The following is a 27,613-nucleotide window of genomic DNA, read 5'->3' as shown; positions in this document are numbered from 1 at the left end:
TTTTGATAGATTGAATTGATTCGTTGCAATACTCAGACACCTTTAATATGGCTTCTTTTCATTGCTCGCTTTATAAAATTAAAAAAATATGTGTAATTTATCTTATACAACCTGGTTTATACTTAATTCGATAACTTGTGCAATGTCGTAAAGGTCAATGTAGACTTTCCACTTGTTTAAGATAAAAACCAACCTAGATTATAATCGAATTCCTGATCTGTAAAATACCAACTTAACGTATAACCTTCAAATATAATAACTGATAGTATTTAGTTGTACTTTTTAAAATACAGTTTATTTCAGATTACAAGTAAGATGATTGCTTCATTGCGCAAACTAACCTCTGTCAGCAAGTTCCTATCGCGGGTATAACACAAACCAATTTTCTAAGTCTTTAATTAATTATGACATTGTGATAGGTTTGGGAACTACTAGTGGACAATATAATAAGAATAATCAGTGGCGCTTCAACCTCTTTAGGTCTTGGCCTCAGATTTCTGAATCTGTTTCATGATCATTTTTAAATCTAATAGGCAAGTAGGTGATCAGCCATGACACACGCCGTCGACTTTTTGGATCTAAGACATATCGGTTTCCTCACGATGTTCCCCGTTGGAGCAAGTGTTAATTGCGCACATAGAAAGACAAATACATTGTTGCACAACTGTGTTTCGAACGCACGACCTCAGGGTTGAGTGTAGCCTTGAAGAAAGGAGCATATCAATTCTTAAAAGCTGCCAACGCACTTGCGAGCCCTCTTGCTTTGAGAGTAAACATATCACTTAACAATGGATTAGCCTCCTGCCTGTTTGTGCCGTTCTATAAAAAAAAAGTTATAGGCTACTAGGCCATCATTATTCAGTTAATACTAATAGGTATTAACTGAAACAGACTATATAGGCGGACTTATAGGTCCATATTTCGGAGTTCCGAAGAAAGCTTAATTGGCTACCTATTCGATTGCGGCGTAAGCACATTTTACAACTTCTCTATAATGTTCTTTTTAATCTTGAAACTCCTATTCATAAAACTGAATTCTATCACTCCTACTTTACTGTGCAAAGTATCCTGCTATGGAATTCCCTACCAATTGATATTAGACGAGCTCAGTCTTTAAATTTATTTAAAAAGCTTCTTTTTGATCATTTTCTTTCAGCCTCGTAATTAGCTCTGCTTATATATATATTAATTATTGTGACTCAGTTAACTTTTTGATTAGCTTTTAAATTTTTGTTTATACATATTTCAATTTATTATTATTGTTATTTTTTCTTTAGATTTTACTTTATTCTATATTAGTTATAGTGTTATTTTGAGTTTTTTTTTGTTCATTTCATTGTTCCACATTAGGGATGCCTGGAAGAAATTAGAAAGGAATTAGCGATAAGGCCGCCCGTTGCCTTATAACTTTTGTAACCTGCTTTTTTATTTTTGTTATGTGTATGTTTTTGAATAAGGTAATAAAGTATAAATAAATAAATAATCTAACAGACTCAGATTAGACAAGTGTCATATACAAGAATGTGTAAATCGCAGCAATAAATTGAAACAGAGACATTGTACTTTACATATCTATAACAAGACGTTACATTGAACAAGAATCTTTTGTCATCGGCTCATATTTATTCCGAGCGAGCACAACTTGTCGCAACCCATTGATGCATTGTAAGCCCGAAGGCAGCATTTGTTACACCACCTACAAAGAGTTTCTAAGGCTAATTTGAAACTTGTCCCGTTTAGTCGTGTTTAGAAACGTGAATGTCCATCTCCGAAAGGGAAATTTGCCGTGTAATTGCTACACACTCGTGGCTTGGACTTTTACCGAATCACTTGAATATACTTTCATAACTGCCTGATATTTATAAAAGCAGATAACATATTCTTTATTTCGTTATGAACTGCGAAGATTCATACTCATAATTACTCAACTTTTTGTTTAAATTATTGAAATAGGTGTAATCATAGTTTATCCACTATTTGACCCAATAAGAAGTGTCTACAAATTCTAAATGTTATCTGAAAAATGTTTTCTATATTTTCGACTTACAAAAGTACCTAAGCAAAGCTCTCAAAAATAATACATAAACATTAATTTTTTGTAGGAATCCTCGAAAATGCAATTCGTTTTCAAGCATAGACAGTGTGTGCGTAATATGTGTTATAAAGTAAATAATTACTGTTGACGTAATCACCAAATAAAAAATTATAGTGTTTACGTAATACATATATGAACGACCCCCTTTTGAATTTAATCTAAATTAATTTTTTTTTTTTTTTTTTAAATTATATTTAAATGACGTAGATTTGTAAGGATATTTGTTGGTAAGGCTTTCGGTTGTATTTAAAAAACGCCAAAAAGCTCGCTGCATCATCATATACGAAAGTCTATTTCATTAACTTTTTGTATTCAGCACTTCCGTGGACATCCTTAAATGGATCTCAGAGTTGTAAATCATCGTTAAGCGTGTCATAATAATTTAATAGCTCTATTCAGGCGTGCGTAGGTCGTAGACTAATTCCTACAGCTTTGAGTCCACCGTTGCCACACCTAGCTTTCATCCATAATGGATTGTCGATTAATTCCGGAATATACTCATTATATACTTGACGTAAATGTTTGCTAAGATTTGCATAGTAAGCTCACCTGAGGCTCGTTTATTGCTCCATCTCATAACCTGGGCATATCTGCGAACAAATAGTGAACATTAACAACCCGGAAACCAATTTATCTTTACAACGCATCTATAAAACTAGTTATATGGCACAATACCTTAGCTTAAATAGGTTAACTGCATATGTAATTCAAGAACTCGCAAACGCATAAAAATATAATTATAACAATATGTAGAAGTTATTATAACTATAAATTATATTTTCCAAAGTGGAAATGTGTATGAGCATATTATGTTTTAAGACCTAATCTGACTTCTATTAGCAGAATAAGCGCTCTAAATCGCTTGGACATATTTGGTTTCCAATTCCATTATGAATAAAATTCTGACAATATACAGCGCTTTTATGATACTCTCGTGTATGAAGGCCCAACTTTTCTACCTTTTTACTTTTATTTACTGACAGAAACAACATCACAGATGCTGCCAACATTATACTGGGGTAAATGAGATAAAAACCTACCCTATAGCAAAGGATTTATCTATATATATAAAAATGAAACCCGTTTTCCGTTGTCACGACATAACATGAAAACGGCTTGACCGACTTGTCTGATTTTTTTAAATAATATTCCTTGAAGTACGATGATGGTTCTTACGGAGAAAAATTAAAAAAAATTGAGTGAAAAAGTCTAAAAACAACACTTTTCTATATTACCATACAAAATATTCGTAATAATACTTAAAAGTCAATTTGAATTTTAATACCATATCATAAAGTTCAAATGTTAGTGGAGGGGTTACGGGAAGGTACATTTTTATTTTTTAACATAATGTATTTGTTGTCTTATCAAGGTGTCCCGAATAGCAGAATAAGTATTTAAAAAAAATAAAGAATCGACTGTTAGGCGGTACGATGTTCGCCAGGCCAGCTAGTAGATTAATAAATTTAGTCGTAATTTCTTTCTGACGCTATTTCCAAAATGGAAATAATGTTCGCGACACGTTAAATACATTAAACGTTTTTTTACAATCTCAGATGAATACACCTGCTTAATAAAGAAGTAACAAATCTTCAAGCACATCACGTCCGTAAGCGCGAGTTGAATGAACGAGAATGTGAATGACGAATTGGAAATGTCTAAATTAAATTTATTAAGACGAGACATGCAAATAGATCGTTCAATTGCAAAGTGTACTTAGAATGAAGTCAATGTAAATTAATGTTTAAATTAAATCCTTAATACAGCAATGCAATACAATATTTTAATACAATCTGTCGTTCGTTTTTCGTAACACATAATGTGTGTCTTGGAAATATGTATAAGAACGAAAAGGCTGCCTTTAAACAAAAAAATATTAACACATTAACATGTGTTTACAATCCTCTATTGGATAACGGTACGTCACTCAAAGCTATTGTATTACTAAGCTTTGAAATATCTGTTAAAAATTTACATTTCTAAGAACATTCCTCAACAGAAGTTTTGAAGATAAATTAGCTGCAATCGTTGAAGAATGTGTGACGTGAGGTCCGTGCTTTGTTACTCTACACCGGGCTGCGCAGGATCGTGATTTCATTATTAGCGTTATAAAGACGTTCGTGCTTAAACAAACAATTACATTAAATAACGGCTTTTGTTTGTCAAGTTAATTAATTATGCATGATGTATGGAACAACTATAACGTTTATTTTACAAGTGTTTTCAGCGTTATTTTATAGGGATAGATATGTTTTTAAATATAGAACATTGGGGGGTAACCGTCGCCCATGGACACTCTCAATGCCAGATGACTCGCGAGTGCGTTGCCGGCCTTTTAAAATGTCTATACTAATATTATAAATATTTGTTTTGTTATATATGTTGTTATCAATAACTACTGGATCGAAATCTTTCACCAATTTAATTAAAGCTAAAAAATAAAAAAAAACATAATGCCTTTGTCTACTAGGTGTGAACGTTACATTCGGAATTCGGACAGTGGAATTAACAAATTAAAATTGTATTGGAAATAAATTAAAAATGAATTGTTAGAAAATTACACAATGTTTTGTACACACGCTTCAATGTACTAACCCGATAGAAAGTGTTTCTTTTAATTCCAAGATTGGTTCTACTAACTTTTTAGCGACACGATCATTGTTATTACTTATAAATATCAAAGTAAAATTTACATAACCACCTTTCCAAAACTTGTACAGCAAGAAAAATTATTTTGTAATGAAGTCTTGGATGACTGACGACTTACCATTGGCATGAACTTTAAACATTTTGCAAAATCTCTTACTTAAGCAAAATGAACTTTATATTACTAGCAATAAAATTAATATAGAAGAGATGATATGTTAATGTGAGTTCAAGATTAATAACACGCGAGCTATAAAATTTTATTATGAATTGCTTAAATCATTAGGTAATTCCTATTCCAATTTAATAATAAAAAACTTATAGTTTTCACCGAGTAGTTCAAATTCAAATAAGTAGGTTCCTAATTACAACCACAGCACGCATTGCATTACACACTTCAAACGTACCTTTTTCTTTAAAAGAAAAAAAAATGTTTTATCTCATCATTTTTTATTATTGTTATTTTGTGTGTTTCTGGGGTGTTTTGTTACTAATAAATGTTATGTCTAATTAATTAATTAGTTGATTGATGACATAACACTTTTGACGACTCATTGGTCAAGTGGTTAGTACCTACCCCTGAATGCGAATCTATGGGTCCCGGGTTCGATCCCCGGCTGAGACGAACATCGATGTGATGAGCATTTGGTGTTGTGCTTAGGTCTTGGGTGTTTAAATATGTATTTATGTATATGTCTATCTATCTATAATATGTATGTATATCCGTTGCCTAGTACCCATAACACAAGCTTCACCAGCTTAGCATAGGGCTAGGTCATTGGTGTGAATTGTCTTTATAAAAAATAAAAAAAAACAACTCCGCGGCGCCAGTGGAGGTTTCATGGAGGTTTATGTCATCTAGGCTTTTTGCTAATCAGAGAACTAGATGAGTAAAACTAACTCAAATCATCCTTGGGTACACAGTATGCAGAGATATCGCAGTCGCATTCAAAATACATAGGTTAGTTTTGCAGGATAGGAGACTAAAAAGTTTTATATTCCAAAATCTTTGAGCATATGTTATAAGTCCAATTTGACTTCTATTAGCAAAATTAGCGCTCTAAAGCTTGGACAATATTTTCGTATAGCTAAAGATTCTAATTCCATTGTGAAAAAATCGGATTAAAAGTCTACCGGAAATTGGAAAACATGCAATTTAGTTTTCACAGTTAGAGTGTTGAAGGCTCGATGAATAATTCATTACGTACATTGTTTAAACTATGATGGTTGATGTGGATACAACTGTCGGACTGGGAGGCTGTGTTCAGCGCAAAACAAACGCGTGCGAAGAGTAAACAAGTGAAAATAATATTCGTGTTAGAAGACTGTATAACCAGTTCTCGCTTTCGTTTGCAAAGAGTAAAAACTTTTAGTTGGAAGTGAAGATCCTCAATATATGTTAGCATCGTTATATATAGACAAGTATCCACACATAATTGTAAATTAGTTAATCAATGCGTTATTTTGCTATATTTCCATAGCTGGCTGTGAATTTCAAGAATCAGTGTTATCCGAAATAAAACCTTGTTACAAGTTAAATGTCATAAACGAGCTCCGTTAAAAGCCTTTATTGAAAAACTAACATTTCACTTTCCCATACATAATAAGGCCTAAGTGGCAATTTTAAGTTTAGTAGCGTGCAACGAAACTATTTAGCTGCTAGATTAAACGGTACCTGGGAAAATGTCTACTGTCTAGTCGTAAAAACTTATTACGTAAGTCGATAATTTTATCGCACACTTAAATAGAGCCTAAACACGAAACGTTAAGAACAAAAGGCTACTGTATTGTGTAATGTATATGAGGTAATATTAAATCATTGAATGTAGTACTTACTTTTCAAAATAAAACTAAGTCTTCTTTCAGCAAAATATCTACGATAATTAAGGCATCTACGATAATGTCCCATAAGTATCATTTAGTTAATCATACTTTCTTTACTAAATTCACATGTAAGTATAGATTTTTAATGCTTTGACGCTAAAATTAACTGTGCCAAGAAAGAAGCTAATGTAGTTTTCTAGAACCTAAATTATAAATAGCAGCCATATTGAATGTCTTATTGCTTTTGCAACTTCTTATTAACGAAACAAAATAATTTATCAAAATTTTTGTTAATGTATATTTCCCTATTAACTACTTACTGAAATTCCATACAAAATTGCCTGCTCTCAATTGACTATTATAAATAGCTTTGTTTTTCCATTCTAACCTTTATTATAAACCGCCTTCCAGCTCCATGTAAACGATTAGATAGCAAAGGCGTGAAGTATTGAAGATAATGCGAAATTTGCTTCCTGCATACGATAGGTACTAAAATGAATTTCGAAACGTAATCTTAATGGACGTGTTTAATACATTATAATTCGTCTATGCCTGAACACGTTGTGTGCTGAACTGTATTAATACAAAAGTACTTTTTTTATGTCTGATTTATTTATCTGTTCCCTAGATCAGTGTTCTTTAATTAATAAATACCGTAATTATTGTTAATATAAGATAATGTTTAATATACGAAAGTAAAATAAATGTCAGAAAATATAAGCTGGAGCAGACATAGAAATGTCTGTTTCATTATTTATTACCATACAGTGCATATACTGATATTCAGAAACCATTGGTGAACAGCTAGGCTTCGAACCAACAGCTTGGGCAAGAGAATCGTGCGCTAACGCTGCTAAGAAATAAATAAGCTTTATGTCAATTCTTAGTGATAGAACCCTAATGATAAGGAATCTTGCAGTAATTGTACTACAATTGGTAACAACGGGAAGCTAATTGCAAGTAAATATCTTTGATCGAGCTTAAAAGATTTATTCACAAATCTAAATAGACCATTTGCTAAGTTCTCTTGAATAAAATATAATCCTCATTATTTAGCCAACGGTGAACTATTTACTCTATTAATTCTATTATTGTTTATTATTATATGGTGTATTATATACGTATATACACCATATAATAATGCATCCTATATTAATTTATTTGAAAAAGTAATTTAGAAATATTAATTTACCTGCCCGTTTGCCCCCCGTTCTATAAAAAAAAAAAAAAAAACGGAATTCAAAGAACTCTCACTTGAGAAGGAACAATTGCGTGCCATATCTCGATTCCATAATCGATTTTAATTAACCTTGAAACAGTCCAAGTTGAAGTATTTGATTTTAATCAAAGGATCAGGTAATAAGATTGACGTTGTAAGAAATTAGCACGCTTGCTTAAACAGATCATCCTATAATCAAATATCACAAACTTCGCTGGCTCTGCGACCCAAAATGTGTCTTGGCTTCTGAAACGAGAAACTTTAGCTTCCATAGATACAGTTCAAACTGATAACCTTTTTTATTGAAGTTGATTATAATTATAATAATAATAATTTTTTTTTTTTAAATTACAGACAAGGTTTCTATAGCGAAGTGTACCTACTAGGGAAATCGAACGAAAACGTATTTAAATCTTTGAAACTGCCTCCAAAACGGCTGTACTGATTCTTGAAATTTTGTTTTTAATTAGATAAGGTCATAGACTATTACACCTGTAAGTGATAAGGATGCCACTATCACTATCATTTTATTTATTTTATGACTTGGCATATAATATATAAACCTTAATTTTCACTCTTCTACCACCAACCCCAAGCTATATTTGTACTGTAATAATCTTTATATGGTAAAACAACACTTACCAGATAATAGTTCTAGGTTACACCGTTCTTCGAGCAAGCACGTAAACAAAGTATGAAGAATTACTTAACCAAGCAGTACTATTTTATGTTCTTCTGTTGAAATATCCTACTCGTATTTCGTGTCTTTGTTAGTTTAACGATTTTATGAATAATTATCCGCTATCGTGACTATCGTGGCAACTTGGAGCCGCGACGTCTACAACTGGTTATTGAATAACTGTTTTTTATATTTCCTTTCGAAATCTTTTATGATCGCCGTAGTTAATTTTTTTATTGATATCATCTCCATATTACTATCGAAGTTAATTCGTGTAAAGGTGAAAGCTTTTTCGCATAAAAGGCTGATTTGGTATTTTATATATAGTATACAGAATAAAAGAGTGGCGGAGAGTTTATTGCCTGATTTTCTCTTCCGTTCTACGCCCTTGATTTGAGAACGGGCAGTAAATGTAATATTAGAAGCATTTAATATATATCTCTTTTGTTGACGTTCATAAGTGTACATTGTGTACCCATATGAATAAATGATTTTGATACAAAATTAACGAAGTATACAAAACTAAAAAAAAATCAGTAGCGCTACAACCTTTTTAGGTCTGATGGTCTCAGATTTCTGAATCTGTTTCATGATCATTTGTCAATCTAATAGGCAAGTCTATTAAGGCAGCCTTCTGTGCCTGACACACGCTATCGACTGCTTGAATCACAGGCAAGCCGGTTTCCTCACGATGTTTTCCTTTACCGTTCGAGCGAGTGTTAATTCGCCCGGACCGGGCCGGCCCGGGATCTAACCTACGACGTCAGGGATGAAAATCGCTCGCTGAAACCACTAGGCCAACATTGCACTAGCTACCCACGAAATGGGAAACAAAAAAAGGCAAGACAAAAGATGGGAGGACAATATAAAACTGAGGGTCCGATGTGGTTTTTGTGGTAGTGGTTTTGTGGTTAGATGATGCCAAAATTGGAATCTTTAGAGGAAGCCATTGGAAGACAAACTGTAGTTATTAAGTATAGTAAGATACTAAATATTATATTACGTTAAGCAAATTTTTTTTTCTATATAAGTGAAGCAGCATTAAAGGGTTTTTAATTTTATTTTGTTTTCTAGCATGAAATTATCGGCTGTACGGTAAGAACCTTACCGTAATAGCTGACCTGAAGTTAAAAGTTGAAAACTTTAGATATATTATTCAGATCCATTAATTTTGATAATATTTACACGACATATATAGGATATAAACAAAATCATTTGAAGCCGTTGTTAAGACAAAATATAATGCGTAGTCATCGCGACTTTTCTGCAGTATGGTTTAAAGTTTAATTGAAGAATACCTTTGAAGCAACTAACCAAAACACAATTATTTGCTCTATGCCGAAATCAATGTAATTCTATAGGTGTACCTCAAAGCCATTAAGTTAAACGTCAATAAGGAATGAAGTGTGTCAGCCCGTTATATGTACAAAAAGCTGTTGTGGGTCAATAGCACGAAGCAACTCCCGCGCACTCGCGTAAAGCGTAATTCTTTTCCTAATTGATTTTGAAACGGTTCGTCTTTTCATTCAATTATAAAGCTCGTTGGCTGCAAAAAATCAAAGCTTTTCAGCAATCTTCTTACAAATTAGCTTTCTGAACAATTACTATTTTGTTTAAATAGAAAGTACGGTTACAACCGCGCTAGTTGGTAATACAATGACTTTAAATTGTCTTTTTAATTGTGTAATTAAAATCAGTGTGGTCACCACGTAAATTACATTGGCCCCATCACAGTATAAGATGCCGTACCAGGTAATTCGAGTTTGCGACATCAGCGCTACGGATATTAAAGAAGAAAGAAAGAAAATAACTACATCGAAGTTTCGGGTTTACAGAGTAGCAGAGCAAAAAAAAATGGTTTGATTTTCTGTGAAACTATAACAAATATCTAAAAAAGTTTGGCAATCATTAACTCAGATTTCATCATAATAATTTCTTTTCTATTACATTTAATAGACGGCTAGAAAATCGATCAAAGCCACACCCAAAGTCAATATGATTAAATATCGAAGTACTTCATAGTGGCCCATTTTGCAAGTCCATACATCAAATTGCATTACAAATGATACTCGAACAAGCAATAAAGCTATAAGATTTGACATTAACAAATACTGAATCTGCAATACAAGTCATGTTTAGGAATTTAGATTTCCTTTAAGCCCCTACATACTACGGCTACCTTTATTATTATATACTATATACCTAATATTGAAATTTACTTTAGAAAAAAAAACTGTTAATCTTATCGACACAACATTAAATGGGGCATACATTGGGTCCATCCCCTTGAGGTTCTCTTGCTATGTTTACTGTTGTAAAGTCTGAAAGTTGTTAGAGGAGGCATGTGGCCAAGGATAAGATGTATTAAACTAAAAAATAAATAAATCAGTGTCGCTACAACCTCTTTAGGTCTTGGCCTCTGATTTCTAAATCTGTTTCTTGATCATTTTTTTTTTAATCTAATAGACAAGTAGGTGATCAGCCTCCTGCGCCTGACACACGCCGTCGACTTTTGGGTCTAAGACATGTCGGTTTCCTCACGAAGTTTTCCTTCACCGTTCGAGCGAATGTTCAATGCGCACATAGAAAGTCCATTGGTGCACAGCCGGGGTTCGAACCTACGACCTTAGATATGAGAGCCGCACGCTGAAGCCACTTAGCCAACACTGCTCTCTGTTTTAAACTAAGAGCAGCAATATATATTACTCTTAAAACCTTTAAAGTACTCCCCCGTTAAATAATCAACTTCTGCATAAAGGACCTATCTGGTCGCCAAACTCCAAAAAAGTACATTGTTTTTTTCCATTTTTCGTCATCGTTTCTTGAAGTAGGGCGAATGAAAAAAATTTATGGTGGTGTTGAGTAGTTATCTAGCCATTTTGAAAGATAAATAACTTCGCTTGATAGAAAAAGAAATCCAAACATAGCCAATTTTTGACACTTTGAATTCATTTTATGACGAAAATGTATATGGAACATGATTCTGAAATTTACTCGATATTTTATCGCAAGCCAAGTAATACATTTCACAAAAAAAAATTGATAAAATTACATTAATTTAGCTCTCCACTGCGCCCCCCAGTCCACCCCGAGACACTGACTCAGCAATTCGTGCTGGGATAGGGCCTTAAGTGATTTCTTACTTCACACATTTTAGGATCAACACATCGCTTATAAAAACAAGTGACGTAAGATTTCATTCATAATTAGCAGTCATGACACACCTGTATCGGCGAGAGTCTAGCGATAGCACATAAGCCGACAGATGGCAGTATATGCAAATTAAATGATATATAGAGATTTATTTCCATGTTATGTGAGCGTTGGAGTCGATCCATTAGTTATATTTGAAATTTTACGTCTCACGTTTATCGCTGATTACGATTAAGTAGACAGGTTGAATGGTGAATGTGTGAAAATAGTATTTCTTAGTAATGGATCAGGTTTTCTAAGGATTTTATTTATTTACAGTATTGCCATACAATAATTAAAATATATATGCTAACTCACATATATAAACTAATAACCAATTTAATTTCTACTTCAAAAACAAAAACAACTTACATTCATCCCAAACCGAACAGCCCTGCGATTCTGTAACTCACTTTTCGAACTCACACAGCGGTTTTCGCATCGGCGGTCGCTCTCAAATCAGTCGTGAAGCAGTCACGTTATGATTTGGAATGATGTCTTCATTGCATTAACTAGTGTATATAACAATGTATACAAATTTTACGTTTGATTTATCAGTCTTGCACCCCTCCCCCTACTTTATTTCCAAAGTGGATATGCACTTGTTTCCGAAGGTAGCAGGTGAATGTGCGGCTCAAATAAAAATGTAATTGAAGGCAAACCTACGTTGGGTAGTTCCATCAAGGCATTTCGTATTTTACATATTTTTTTCTTTCATTTATATACTTTTGATCAAAACTAGTTTGTAATTGCTTATAGCGGTACTGTGGTGGAATCACACCGGGTGGGCTTGCCGGTCCCTCACGTCTACATCACAAAGATTGACTACCTGTCCGGTAGAATGTTTCCGTTCAAATGTGTTACATATATTATTCGGTCATTGATTTTGATTTTGCATCCTTTTGACAAAGGAACTTTCTGTTAGTCTCGATTTTCGACCGCCTTTGTCATCGATTTGCATAAGATTCGATGGTTCCTTTTTACTTTAAAGCTCTTCTGGTAAGAGAAATATTAATTACTTTTCATTAATAAGGTAAGGTTCAAGTAATTTTGTTTTTTCTTCAGTTGTCACATAAATGTGATTTGTACTGCCTGTCTATAAACTATTTTGTTATATGACAGATCACCTACGATCAGGTACATATGTAATACTTAAACAAATGATTTAAATTTTTGGAACGAAGTTCCTTATCGCGCGTTGCGAAAGGGGGCTAGACGCAAAAAATTCTTACGAAAAGTTGTCACGACACTTTTTTGCTATTTGCTTTTGTAATACACCGGTCCTCGTCCGATCACCGAAGTTAAGCAACGTCGGGCGAGGTCAGTACTTGGATGGGTGACCGCCTGGGAACACCTCGTGATGTTGGCTTTTTTTTTCATTTTTTGTTGCGATAAGATATGAAAATTATTTTTGGAATCACTTAACTAAATTAGTCATAGTAAACGTACACCAGATTACCTGTACAATAATAATTGCGGGGTCCCTAGTTTCCTTGCAAAATACAATACCTCTAAAATATATTCATTATAATGAATGAATAAAAACATAATGTTTTCAGGAAAATGTCATGAAGTTCTGCGAATTCAAAAATTAGTGAACTAATATCACAACGAGAACAGCTTATACAAGGAGATGAACCAGATGAGACTGAATTAAATAATTAAGATTGGTGTCGAGAAAATCTATCATACTGTTATGATACCAATTACCAATTAACATATAAATTAATCGAAAGGAATTTCGTTCCATCCGGGTGTCCCTTGACACCTCTCAAGTTTTTTTTTTATAGCTGAGAGGCAATTTTGCGTACAAGTTATAAGAAGTAATCAATGTCATTTGGTTTTTACTAAAAGCTTTATAAAACGCAGCAATTAACTAGCAAGACTTATTAAAAACCACTTGTAAACGAGAAATCTATGGACAGCATACCGTTAGATGGTACAAGTTGTGACAGTATCAATCAATGATAGTGAAGAACGGGATTTCTTACTATTTATGACTTTATTAGACTATGTTAATGGATTAGTTATAAATAAATCGTTAGTAGTTTTAGAATATGTAAGATAAAGCCATGGAGATATTAGTTGTAGATCAAACTAGGTTAATGGTTTATAAACGAAACTTAGTCGATTTTTTATACAATAATGAATTTACAATATAGCCCAAAGACAATAAGACACTTATATATATATACAGATTATTAATCAAGATTCCAATATGTAAACAAAAATCAGGTCGAAATGTAAACCACCTTAGAACAGTTTAACAACATATTGATACAGTTGTATCATATGTATTTTTGAAATATATACGTACTCATCCAACTAAATACACATTTTTAGTATGACATAACTTAAACCAAATTCCAATGATGTGGTTCATTGACCCAAGTACTATGGTTTTTATTTAACAGCCTACATTGGACAATAAGTAAATACATTAAAAACAATATTTGAAAAAATGTGAATATATTTTTTATAAAAGCCTTTTTAATTGTATGATTAAATATTGCATACACCACTTAATCAACATTAAATCACAAATAATATAACCAATCAAAATGTCTTGAAATCTAAAGTAATTTGTCAAACCTAAGATGAGCTTCTTTAAAATTAACTAACCTCAATTAACTAAATCATTAATAATGCTGTCCTAGCCTTTCATTACACGTAATTTGCTTTCAGTTCAATACCTTTCAACATTTGAGCTTAAATTATTATGTTGTGAAGGATCAAGGATATTTAATGTTATTTAAGTCATATTTAATATTTTTTATTTAAGCAATGTTGGCCTATATAATATGCTTAAGCGTGTGTCTTTTACTCTGAATCATGCGTTCGATTCACATCTGTGCATTAAAGTATCTTTCAATTTGCATAAATTACATATAAATAATAGATTTTTTAATTTAAATTGCTTCAATCGAGGACTAAAAAAAATAATATTATCATATCTGGGGCAAAGAACCATAATAATGTAGTGATTTGATTATTATTAACGGTTATAAAGCCGAAATCTACGACATAAATAACGGAACATAATAGTTCAAATGTCTAATGTAATTATCGTTTATAATTTTGAATTCAATATGTTAGTTTTAATTAAATGTTATAATGAGATTTTATGTCTTCATCAAGTGAAAGCAATAATCTCCGTATTCATAATATCTTAATTAGTCATAATACATAAATTACAAAAAGTTAAGGATTTCAAGGTGTGAACAACTGTGGATATTCAAACTTAACTCGTTAATCAATATGCTGAATCTGGATAACGGTGAGTATTGAAACGCGTTCTTCTGAAAGTTGATGGGATGCCTCGGTTTAAAGGTTAGAAGGTTTTTTTTGAAGTGAAACTTCTTTATCGGCGTTGGAAAAAAATTACACACATTTGTCACATTTTTCGGTTACGCGCCATCTTTTTCTTGTCCCTACCACGGTAATAATTCTATTACAATTAATGAAATTCTGTAATAATCTTAGTACTACATAGTAGTACAGTAATAAGTTAAAATGAAATAATTGTATTTGTATTCATGTCTATGATAATAAAAGCCTTTTGTTAAACTTTATCTAATTTAACTTTATTTAACCAATTTCTGTAAAGTTCTTTATAACCTTATTTTTCGAAAAATAATCTATTATATGCAATAGTAGATTATTTTTCGAAAAATAATTATAAGGTTATAAAGAAGTTTCACTTCTTACGTGTGTACACCTAGTACACGCACACATTTTTTTTAACGTCAGGAAATGCTTTTACGCATATCCCTGCTGAATTTTCCTCCAGCAGGGATTATGTGGGACTCAGACCTAATATCTACAACCCTACCCACTAAAACCTGACGGATGCCTTCAGCTCGCCAAAGGGCGGAGGCAGGTAACAGCTGAGCCCTATCCTTACCCCCTTACCTTATCTAGAAGGTTTGCCCCAACTGAGTAAGTCCTTAAATGTCTCTCAAGTACTCCCACGTAAAGGTAAATTAGGCCATGACACAAAGTAGTAAACTTCTATTAATTCACAAGAAAAATAATACCTGAAAGTCATTTTTAAATAAATTAAAGCAAATAGACCGAAAACAATTCATAGTCAATTTATATAAAGCCCTTTCTCACAGTCTTAATTAACACAAACGTGCAATTAAAATATCGTAAAACCGTTTTATTGTGGGGAGACGCAGTTGATTTTATCACTAGTGTGAACTAAGACTTGGTAAGTCAATCCGTAATAGATGGGAGTCGTTTATTTTTATATCCTTTTAGTATCTGAAGGGTGCCGAATGCGATTTATATTAAAGTTTATTTTCCCGACTTCATTGGAAATATAAAAGTGTACTACTAGGCTTACAAACAGCAGCAAGGGTATTTGTTTTATACTACGGAAATAAAAATGATATTCAGATATAATTACAGTAGAAGTCTACGTTTTAAAAGCACTTTCTAGTGAAGTCACGAGTAGCCTTCAGACCCAAAACAAACAGTTTTATTAGTTTCCAGAATTCCAATATGAGAATCTAAGTTTTTTTAGAAGCATTAGCAAATATTTCTTTATAGAACAGAGGTCTCTAAAGACTAAACTAAAAACTAGTCTACATATTCAAACGGACAAAACATTATGTATTGGAAATGGATCACCCATCCGGATCCTTTCTACAATAACTGATGCTTAACTCGTGTTATCGAACGTGGAGTGCACGTTTAAAGATCAAACTACGTTTTGTGATAACCAACTAGAAGTTTATGTGTAAGCTAATACTTAATCTAGGACATAATTTATTTGGTATTTCTAGAAAGCTCAGTACAGCCCTAAATAACTAACATATTTCACTCCTACTTATGCAATATGAAATCACTTAACCCCAGTGTCGCGCTGAACATGTCTTGAATCCGTTTGCATCCCACAGATATTCATACAAATATCATACGAATAAACAAAACGCCTACACGACGATTGATTCCTCCCATTTTACCCACACACGGTTTTTTAAACATGAAACTGTATTACATAATGAAAAACCGAAAGTATGTTAAAAATATCAGACTATTATGAGTAAGGATTATTTCAAAGAATTTGTATGATTCAAAACTTAGCGATTAAAAAGAGTGGCGGAAAGTTTTTTGCCAGTTCTTCTTGCCCGCTCTACGCCCTTGACTTGCGAACTGGTAGTAAATGTAAACTGGTAAAATATTAAAATTAATTTTACTTCTTTTTTGGCGTTCATAAGTGTTTACCGAACTATGAATAAAGTTATTTTGAGTTTGAGTTATTAATCGGCCATAGCATTGCTGATGTAACCAGAATTCAACATATATTTGACAAACGTGGTGGAATCTTGCTGCATATCAGTAAGGGCTAGAATTATTATCCGATTTAAATATGTCGAAATATGACTGTATTTATCAATGATAATAGTTTTATTGTGGTGTTTATACCGTAGCGGTTCTACCTATTAGCATACAGACGCGCACGCTAGCATAGATGAGCGTATAACCTAACGGAACTCGAAACACACGTACACATACATTTAAAAATCACCTCTAAATCAACCCATTAAAGGACATTTTCCTTTAAATCTAAAGAAATATTCATCAAGACAGCTCGCCGTCCAAATCTATGTCGCTTTAATTTTCTTTTATCGACAATACATCTTATTATAAGATTCTTATAGTTATGTAAGGCCAGTGTCAAATGCAACAATAAAGTTGTGATTTATTTTATTAGTTTAATTGAAAGAGGCAGACACAACGCCGGTGAATATTAACAATGTTGTATTTCCTATAGTTAAATGGTTGTAAACTTTTATGGTGTTAGTTTACGGTATTTATATTTGTGTTTAACTATTCGAATAACTTTAAATCAATCGGGTTATGTAAGGATTCAAAGGCTGCAATATATTAAGCTTTGTTCTTTCAATATATACAGTCAAAACCTTTTTCGACGACATCGATTATAACCGGAGTAATACATACCGGTTATATTGACGGCTGAATTCTTTTGTATTTGTGTCTTAATAACAACGTCATCGGCTGTTACGACATCGTCCTTTCGATGTCGTTATAACAGATTTTTACTGTATATTACACTCGGAGGAGAGATGACGGGATTTTACGCACAACGGACCAAAGGGGCGTCTAAGTGTGGAAACTGAGTCCACACTACTATATACAGACTTGAAGAAAAAAAGTCGGAAATAGAAAAAAAATCAAATTTTAAATTCAAATCACAAAATAATACGCATTTTTGTAGATAATAATTGTAACAAATAGTATGATAACTGTGTTTCGCAACTATAATTATGAAAGCAAAATTTATGACGTCGAAAGTGAGTTAAGAACTCAACACTTAACTATAAATTTACCTAAATTATCTACATCCATCATCTTGTAATAATGGATAGGAGTTTCAACAAGTAAAGTAACACGTTTCTATCTACGCATATTAAAATAGCATAATACATATCAGAACATTAAGTCAGCGATTTCGTTTAAATTTGTAAAATCACTGCTGTTAACGACGATAATTATAGTAACACAATGAACTCTTTTATGACCATAGACACTGAACTCGCAATATAAAGATATCGCATTTGTGAAAAGGATTTCACTAACGTCTTGTGTTTTTGCTAGCTATATTTGCTATATGGCAACTTTACGTGTTAGATGTGCTATGTGTCAAAACACTATACACTCTTAAATCTTTCTGAAAAGGGACGTCTATTCTGTTTTATTTTGAATTAAGAACATCATACATTATTTTAAAATTAGAACTTCGAACCGCAATAACCTTTAACAAGTACCGCATTTTGTCAATTACATTACCTAAGGTAAGTTTAGTAAATTTATTTGAACATTATTTCATGTGTGAAAATATTATCTAAGACTGCACAAATAAACTGTATCGTATAATCGTGGCTTCCAGCAATAAACATTAATTCCGTCGGTTAATACTGATGTCACAGGTTGGTAGGATCAGGCATGACTCCATTAACCTGAGACAGTTTCACATTACTGACCTCTATACCGTACGTACTCACATCATAATTCCGATATGAGCTCTCGTCACGAAAACGATTTTCAAAACGACATTTGCTCATTTTGCAAGCCGATTTGCCATTCAACAGCGGTTCTTGTAAATCTTATGAATACGTTATTCATAATATTCGTATTTAGTTCTGTGATTCGTTTTTGTTTTTGTTTTGAATTTGGAATCGGAATTAATTCTGAACGTGGATTGAATGACCAGAATGATATTTTGTTCGAGTCTACTGCAAGTTTTTCATAAAACAATAATACTCCAGTGGCGCTACAACCCTATATGGGTCTTGCGTCCGTTTCTTTGGTCATTTTTATTCATAGACAAGATGGTGATCTGCCTGCTGTTTGAGATGTGTTGGTTTGCTCACGATGTTTTGATGCGAGTGTTAGCTGGCTGGTAAGCCTGGGATCGAACATACGACCTCAAAGATGAGAGTTGCACGTAGAAGCCACTAGGCCAACACTGCTTAAGAATATTAACTTCTCAAAACAAAAATAACACTTTAATTACCAACTTCAATTAAGGTTGTTGAACTTAAACTATATATGTATACCTACTATAACTGACATCATTGGGCGCTTTACGTTTTAATCTTTATGGAATGAAGTGAAATTAAAATACAAAAGCATAAAGATTATAAAATAGCGAAAACAGATTATGTTCCAACATTTTACATTTACTTGCATTAAAAACTAAATATAATGAAACAGTAAAAAAACTTGTCAACATATTGTTTAAACTTGTAATTCGGCGAATTGCATCCTTTTAAATAATCGGTACTAGGTTAGATTCGCGCGATTTAAGTTTATACAAGATGAATGGTAACGGAATAACGGAGAGTTCTAATAGACATTTGCATGATAGGTATGGAAACCATATAGTAATGGTGCTCTTTAGTGAATTGACCTTATTATTATGTTCGTGTTTCCGATCGTACATTAAGATCGCGGTTGGCCATTTACATAGCGAATCGAGTCATATTTGTATGTAATTGCTCTGATATTAAACTTAAGAAATTGTTATTGTTTGTTTAGATGTTTACAATATTTTCTTTATCAAACATGGAAACTGTCTGATGAAGGAACAGTTTTATTGCAATATTTGCTTCTGATGTCCATTAGATGATGTTATTTTTATTTTTATAGAAGAGGGGGCTCACCTGATATTAAGTGATACCGGACATGGACACTCTTAATACCAGAGGGCTCGCGAGTGCGTTGCCGGCCTTTTAAGAATTGGTACGCTCTTTTCTTGAAGGACCCTAAGTCGAATTGGTTCGAAAACACTTCGGAATCAGATGGGAACTTGTTCGCTGTGCAAATGTAATACCTTGAGGGATATACAAACGTAAAAATGTGTTTATTTTTTTAGGTCTGTGTGTTTGAAATTAATACGTTTTTAGTACCGTTTTCTTCATTAAATAATTTTTAACTACATTCATATACATATATAGGTTTTATTAGAGAGAACTAAGCTCATTATTGCATACAGGACATGTAAATAAAATAAATTACGTTCTTATCGCATTTTATCATCAAGTGGGAAGATGTCTTCATTATGCACACAATTTTATTATTCATATTAACATAATGCAAAATGCTTTTGCCTTTTATGGTTTAAAATGTTTATGATAACAGCTATGACTTTAAACGCTCGTAATTCGATACCCTTGGAACCTAAGTCCTGGGTTCGAAGCACGGTAAATCAGTGTTGTATCCTCGTGGACTGTTATATTGTTACTAAACCAACAATTTTGAATTAATCACTGCGCAACCGAAACCTTGTGTAAAGAATTTTCGCATTTAAGAAATTTACGTTATTTTATTGTATATAGTTATGTATTTAACTGGGCCAAAGCACCTTCGTACTTATTCGTTTAAAAGCTACAGTTTACAATCTTCAATTAAACAAGTAGTTGTATAGGATTCCTTAGATTTTTGGACGAAACAGGTATTTTAATTCTACGTTTTATTCCATTGGTTAAAACTCTGTATAGACATAACACATACTTCTCAATACTAGTACTATTCGAGACCTGTAGGTAAACAAGTGAGCAAAATACATTCTAAGCCTCATGTAGCAATAATCCCGTACATTACAATAAATAATTGTCGGCCATTAATTTGCCACGAACAATGCAAACATTCTTGTGAGCATGCGTGAACCAGTACACTATCCTCTAACGCTTGACAGCGAATAGGCGTGCCGAAGTATACCTGGGTTAGGCTATAGCGATATAAAAGTGTTTTAATAAAAAAAAAAAACAGTACAGATTTATACCTTAAATTACAAAATAATCATAATACTAAAAAAAATGTGTGGCACTCGGGGACTGCCGCGGTAAAGCTATTGCATAGCATTTTTTATCAACTTATGCAATTATAATTTTTTATTTATGCAGTATTTTTTTCTTTGATATTAATTCCATAATCTACCACTCTACCAGACTCATACTAATACGCCTATATAGTCTGTCTCACTGCTGCACCCGATGTGAGACGTCACGTTACGTCATCGTGTGTTAGGTTATTTTCGTTACGGAATTTCTGGGTTCGGTCTCCACGCTCAAGGCCCGCGATAGAAGCTATGCAATAGCTTAAAATTATTTTTATATGATATGCCAAACAAGGGAGCTCCTTTAAGAGAGCAGTACGACCTTTTTAAAAAAATTGGAGTTCGAATCTCACAGGAAGTTCAAGTCTTATTATACAAACACGGTATATGAATATTGCGTATTTATTAGCGAATCGTAATCTCAGTGACTATGTTTAATGTATATATAGTATATAGCTTATTCAAAATGTATAACATCATTTAAACCCATGGTTTTCTATGGTAATTAAGTTACATTGATTGAGTTTCGTGAAACTTGTTAGGTGTCAAATTTAATGACGTGTAATAAGTGATACCTGTATCTTATATTCCATAATAAACATATTTTATTTTTTGGTGTTGTTGTAATGGATAAAAGATTCGTCTCTATCTGTGTCTTTAATAAAGTAATCGAACTCTTCTTTTGACTGAATCATTTTACTTATAAACACAGTCTTACTATAAACAAAAATACAGGCAGTTTGTACACTCATGATTTGTACCATCCACAACTAGCTACAAAGCAACAGATAACGCAAGATACGAGGATGGATGAGCTTTGTGATCAAGTGCCGGCTTGTGTGGTTTGGGAAATATTTCTAGAGATTAATTAATGAGGGAGAAGATTTAGGGAGAATTTGGGTAGAACGGCGAAAACATGAATTAGGTTTAAAACATTTATCAGATGCTTATTATTCCTGAAAATAACTGGAAAATGTTTTCAGAGACCAATTTGTTTTGTTGTTCGTTTGTAGCTATTAGTAAGTAAGGTAAATATTTAAAGTCGATATATATTATCAATAGTCGCCGCTATCGTTTTATAGGCATTTCTCGCAAAGTTATTCTATACATGGGGAAAACGACAAACATCTGATGTTAAGAGATACGGCCGCCCATGGACACTCACACTGCCAGAAGGCTCATAAGTGCGTTGCCGGCCATTTAAATAAATACGTCATTAATTTGTTACTATTAAAGTATTATAAATAATTCAATAAGTATATATATAGTATTCGCTGGTTGCGTAGCTTGTGGATGAATTTATTTTAATCAAATATGGAATAATTATCTATATAAAGGTTACATACGGAAAAACTGAATTAAAACAATAACGAATAAATTTCTAGAAATAAAACAGTGACTGACCAGTATCCACCACGTCCGGTATCCGGGATTGCCAATCAATCACAATAACACCCATTCATTGTCAATCTTTTGGGTATAAAGACAGTTAACATGTTTTTTTTTCGTATAAAAGGACATTTATTTATTTTTGAAACAGAATATTTTTGGTAAAGGCTCATGGCTTGTTTGTAATATTATTGTTTTAATTCAGCGTCATCACAATTTACACAGACGTGGTTTTTATGAATAATATAATTAATTAATAATAATATTTTAACACTGAACTCCAAGACAGTTGCACTCACGTTTGTTTACTGCATTTATATGCAATTTAGATAAGCTCGAATTAAAGAAAACAACGCGGGGAAATAAGCATGTTTTAGACCTTGAATCCTTCAATTGTGCAGAAATAACGATTAGCAATATCCGTAAATCCGTTACCATGGCAACCTGTACCGACTCGCTCTTAGCCATAGGTAAATGTTATAGGAAACATTAATGTGATTTATTCAAGCATAGAGGATAACCGTATAAGCTATCCATAGATTAGGACTGGAAATTTCTAACATATATCACCTATCGTTTTGTAATATAACGTAAGGTTTTTGTTGAGTTATTATGTGAAAATTTTTGTAGCTTGTATTAAAAACGACTTGTTGTAGTTCTATACGCCGAAACATTTATATATATATATATATAACTGGGATAATATTTTTTATAAAGGTCAAGTCCATTTATTAAATAGTTTAACGAGCGTAGGAGGAATTCATACTGCATACTGAAATTAATCTACAGGCTACCAACTACCTTATTAAATAATAAAGAGTGGTGTCTACCTACATTCTAACTAATATATAAAATTCTGTCGCGGTGTTTGTAATTCTACCCTCCGAAATGGCTCGACCGATTTTTGTGAAATTTTGTGTGCGGTTAGGTCTTCTAATCGGACAACATTTATTTTTCAACCCCCTAAATGTTAACCTCTAAATTTTTTTTAAGACAGTTTTTTTGTGTTTAATTTTTTTATGATACAGCATAGAAAAATAAACACAACCTTTAATTTTCACTCCTATACGATCAACTCCTTATTTTTATTATAGTTGATAGTTATTTTTATTGAACTAAAATAATGTTTCCTAGAAATAATATAAATGGCAAAACGACGTTTGCCGAGTCAGCTATTTAAGTATAGTGTAACAGTTATGAAATAAGTCCCTCTTTATAAAATAGCATAGATATAATATAAATTATGTACAATAAAGTTGTATTAGCATATGCCTAGTTACTAAATATACATACAAAATACACAACCGGTGCATTTGTGGTAAACTGTTAAGATAGTATAGTCGGGAATAAATTCTGCTAATATAGCTTTTAGTAATTTCAGGGCACACTAAAAGAAGCAATAATAATAAGAAGCACTTTAAATATTTCTTAGAATCCATAACCTTGCTCTTATCGTGAAACTTGGACCTTTATTTGTGAAAGCTGATTATTGTACACTTTTATATTATGTTTAATTGTAATTGGGTAACAGTTCGTATCTTAATTGGCCCGGTAAAGATCACTTGTTAGCGACCTGTTATCAACTAATCGTCATCTTTTTAGGTCAAGGCCTCAGATTTATGTATCTGTTTCATGATTATTTGTGTATCTAATAGGCAAGTTAGTGATCAGCCTTCTGTGCCTGACGCACGCCGTCAACTTTTAGGTCTAAGGCGAGACGGTTTCCTCACGATGTTTTCCTTCATCGTTCGAGCGATTGTTTAATTCGCACATAGAAAGAAGGTCCATTGGTGCACAGCCGGGGAACCTACGACCTCAGGTATGAGAGTCGCACGCTGAAGCCACCAGGCCAACACTGCTTTATCTATCTATCTATAGAATAATAAATACGTTACTAAGGACATTCAATATATAATTTATACTGAATGTTAACACAGTAAAGATTAACACGCTTAAGCCAAATCATACAAACACAATTCGTTCTCCAGTCAATCTATTATAAAGAATATCTTCAATTAACCTACGATCTTTACAATAATTTATACACATAGTCCATAAATAATGCATGATCGGCTTATTAACATGCTAATACCCATTCATATGCAATAATACATATTAAGAAACAAATTTGCATAATTAAAGTAACCATTATAATCGTAATTAGATTTGGCTCTGATCAGCTGTGTTTGTTTATACACACTGCCAGAAAGCTCGCAAGTGCGTTGCCAACCTTTTAACAATTGGTACGCTCTTTAGGATAGGGAATTGGTTTGGAAATACTTAAATGGGCAGCTGGTTCCACATAGTTGTGGAGCGCTGCAAAAAGTGCCTTAAAATCGCTCAGTTGTGGAACGACGGACGTCAAGATGATACGGTTGGAATTTAGTATTCTGTGTCCACGGTGGAAGATGCAGAGAGACCCCACATCTCCACGCCAAGGGATCAAGCCACTCAGAAGGTGACTGGTCGTTGACGATTCGAATCGCTGTGCATTGAATAAGTGGAAGGAGTTGGTACTGGAGCTCTAAAATTACGGAACCAGATTTCTACTAGCAGACTCGGCTAAGCGTTGCTGTAGCTAAGGTTTTTGTTATTTTACATAGTAGTAAACTATTCAAAGGAAACGGCAGGAGAAGGCAGGAAAACAACAGCCATGGGGATCACCATGTTTTTTTGGTGGCTATGCCATTGAATTGTAGCTTATGTGAAACGTTGGTACTTTCAACACAGCGACATTTGTTTGAATTGTGGCAAATAATAAACAAATAATTTGCAATAAAATTACATTGCGGGTATAAATTGAGATGTAAGCTATCTTTTAAGTTGGATCAAACTACACACGGTGTGCAAATTTAATTGATATCGGTTCGGTTGTTTAGGAGTCCATAGCGGACAAACAACGTGACACGTAATTTATATATATTAAGATATGTATATATATATATATATATATATATATATATATATTTATCGTTTAGTAAGAACGGTTAATAACAAAATTTTATTGTTTGTTTTGATAACTAATATTTTACTTTGATAATTAGTACTTTTTTAAATAAAATATTAGAAAACAAAGACTGATTCTCTTATGAAATACCAATGAAACAGGTGCAGAATTGTATTTAAGGTTGATGGACTTCAAAACATTCTAAACATGCATGAGAATATAAAGAACATTTCATCCTAATACAATATTCATGCTTTATTGCTAAGATAGAGAGATTCGAAGAGAACCAGTTGCGTAAAAGAAATCTAATAGCCTTCCTGAGTAGGCTTTAGATCGCATCAGTTTACGGCCACGTGTAAGCGGCCCAACAGCTATTGTATGTAAAAACTATGCTTTAATTTAAAGTGAGACGTTGTATGGTACACAGCTTGAATATAAAGTTCTAGTTTATTATACTACCCTAGCTTTACATGCATAAAAAGCTTTAAAGTTTGTAAAGATAAAATAATATTGAACGAATGATTAGTTGTCTTTAAACAAATAATATTCATCTCGCTAATTCAATAGAATTGTTTAAGTTACCTGTTAAACACTGTTTAGCTATGTTAGGAATCGATGAATCAAGAAAGTGGGAACATGTCTTTGTTCAGATGCAAACTTTCTAACATTGCAATACAAGTAACTTTTACCATATCGAATTAATACATTTCATTTAATTGTGAATCAATATTTTATTATAGACTTGTAATTGCAATGGAAGAGAGATTACTTGTTTAAAATTTCAATTATGCCCCGGCTATTGTTGTTTTCACATATTGAACATTAATAATGTCAAAGAGATTATAATCCCAACAATTACTGTTTTAAGGTTAAGTTAATTTAAAGACTTGCTAAAAATCACTAGGATGTCGTCATACTCTGAAACGAAGTTAATCAAGCCGCTAAAGTCGCTATATTTACTACTTCTCGACTTTGTGCCTGACCTTGTAGCAATATAGCTGAAGAGACGCTGTTACATGTCCTGACCGAATGTCCAATGTATGGATACGACAGGTATAACACTCAAGAAGCTATGGGAATAAAAGTAACATAGACGAATTTAAAAGGAATAATGTTCAACATTAGGTTAAGAGGCATCTTTTTGGGATTTGCTGTTAAGGTAAAAAAAAGTTGTTAAAAGAAATAGCTAGTAGTGTTCAATCATCCGGGTTACCAATACCATTTACGTAAGTTATTTAATACCTCCAACGACTAAATAGTCGGGGAATTATCTAGAAAGAACACCAGCCTTCCTCCAAAGTATCAAAAGTTTGTACCATTTATATACAGTCGACTCTCGATAATTTGACACTCGTTAATTTGAATCTCTCGATAATTTGAAAAAAAATCCGGTCCCTTGAAAAACACTCGATAATTTGAATAAAATCAATAGAAATTGGTCCCTTCGGTAATTTGAAGTTAAAAAAGTATTATCTTGCTCGCCAACATGCGATAATTTGAAATCCAGTCTTTCCTACTCTCTATAATTTGAAATCCAGTCTTCCCTACTCTCTATAATTTGAAGCGTTTATCATGCATGTACCTGTCGTTTGTTTGCATACATGCACAGACCTGCCAATTGTTGCCGACACAAGTGACGATTACTTTGCAGCTCTCACCACTATCAAAATTTCTTTGGACAATGATAAACTGAAGTCACTCACTCAAAAAAAGATTACAGACTTCTTTTTGAAATAAAAATTTGTGAATAATGGTTATATGTAATAATAATTGTTAATACATAATAAGAATATGGAAATAATAAGTAACAAATTTTGATCAAATTCTTATTTCCTTCAGTTGCCCCTCCCCCTCGTGCTTATTCAAACACTTGTTATTTTGAACTCTTGATAATTTGAAATTTATCTCTGGTCCCTTGAGTTTCAAATTATCGAGAGTCGACTGTATATATAACCTGCCCAATACAAAATTACTTAAAACTTTTGTCATTGTGATTTAATGACGAAATTTTAGTAGTGCCAAAAGCTCAGAAGGGTGGTAGTGACGCTATGTTATCGCCATAGTTGGTATTCTCTCGTTTAAATTAACTATCGAAGTGTAAGAAATGGACGAACGTATTTAGAATTTTAAGAGTAGCTGACGTTTAAAGCAAAACAACGCTGCAACTGCGCTGCAATTTACGTACGTGAATGCTAAAGGACCAAATATATTACAGCAATATCATTTCTTACGACTAAGATATGCCTGTCGTT

At 32.8% G+C, this 27,613-nt stretch overlaps 1 protein-coding gene across 2 annotated transcripts in view; it reads right to left on the bottom strand.

Annotated features, from left to right (window-relative positions):
* LOC125060177 (cadherin-99C) overlaps positions 1-27,613 on the bottom strand; it is a 148,408-nt gene that overhangs the window by 81,398 nt on the left and 39,397 nt on the right. For both annotated transcript variants that reach the window (XM_047664944.1, XM_047664943.1), the window contains exon 2: positions 2,645-2,685. The gene's annotated coding sequence lies outside the window, so the exon portion shown is untranslated. The remainder of the gene's footprint in view (positions 1-2,644; positions 2,686-27,613) is intronic.

Source organism: Pieris napi, chromosome 21 (genome assembly GCF_905475465.1).
Source record: "Pieris napi chromosome 21, ilPieNapi1.2, whole genome shotgun sequence".
Lineage (NCBI taxonomy): Eukaryota > Metazoa > Arthropoda > Insecta > Lepidoptera > Pieridae > Pieris > Pieris napi.
The sequence above is the reverse complement of the archived record's forward strand: the minus strand, read 5'-3'. Positions and strand labels throughout refer to the sequence as shown.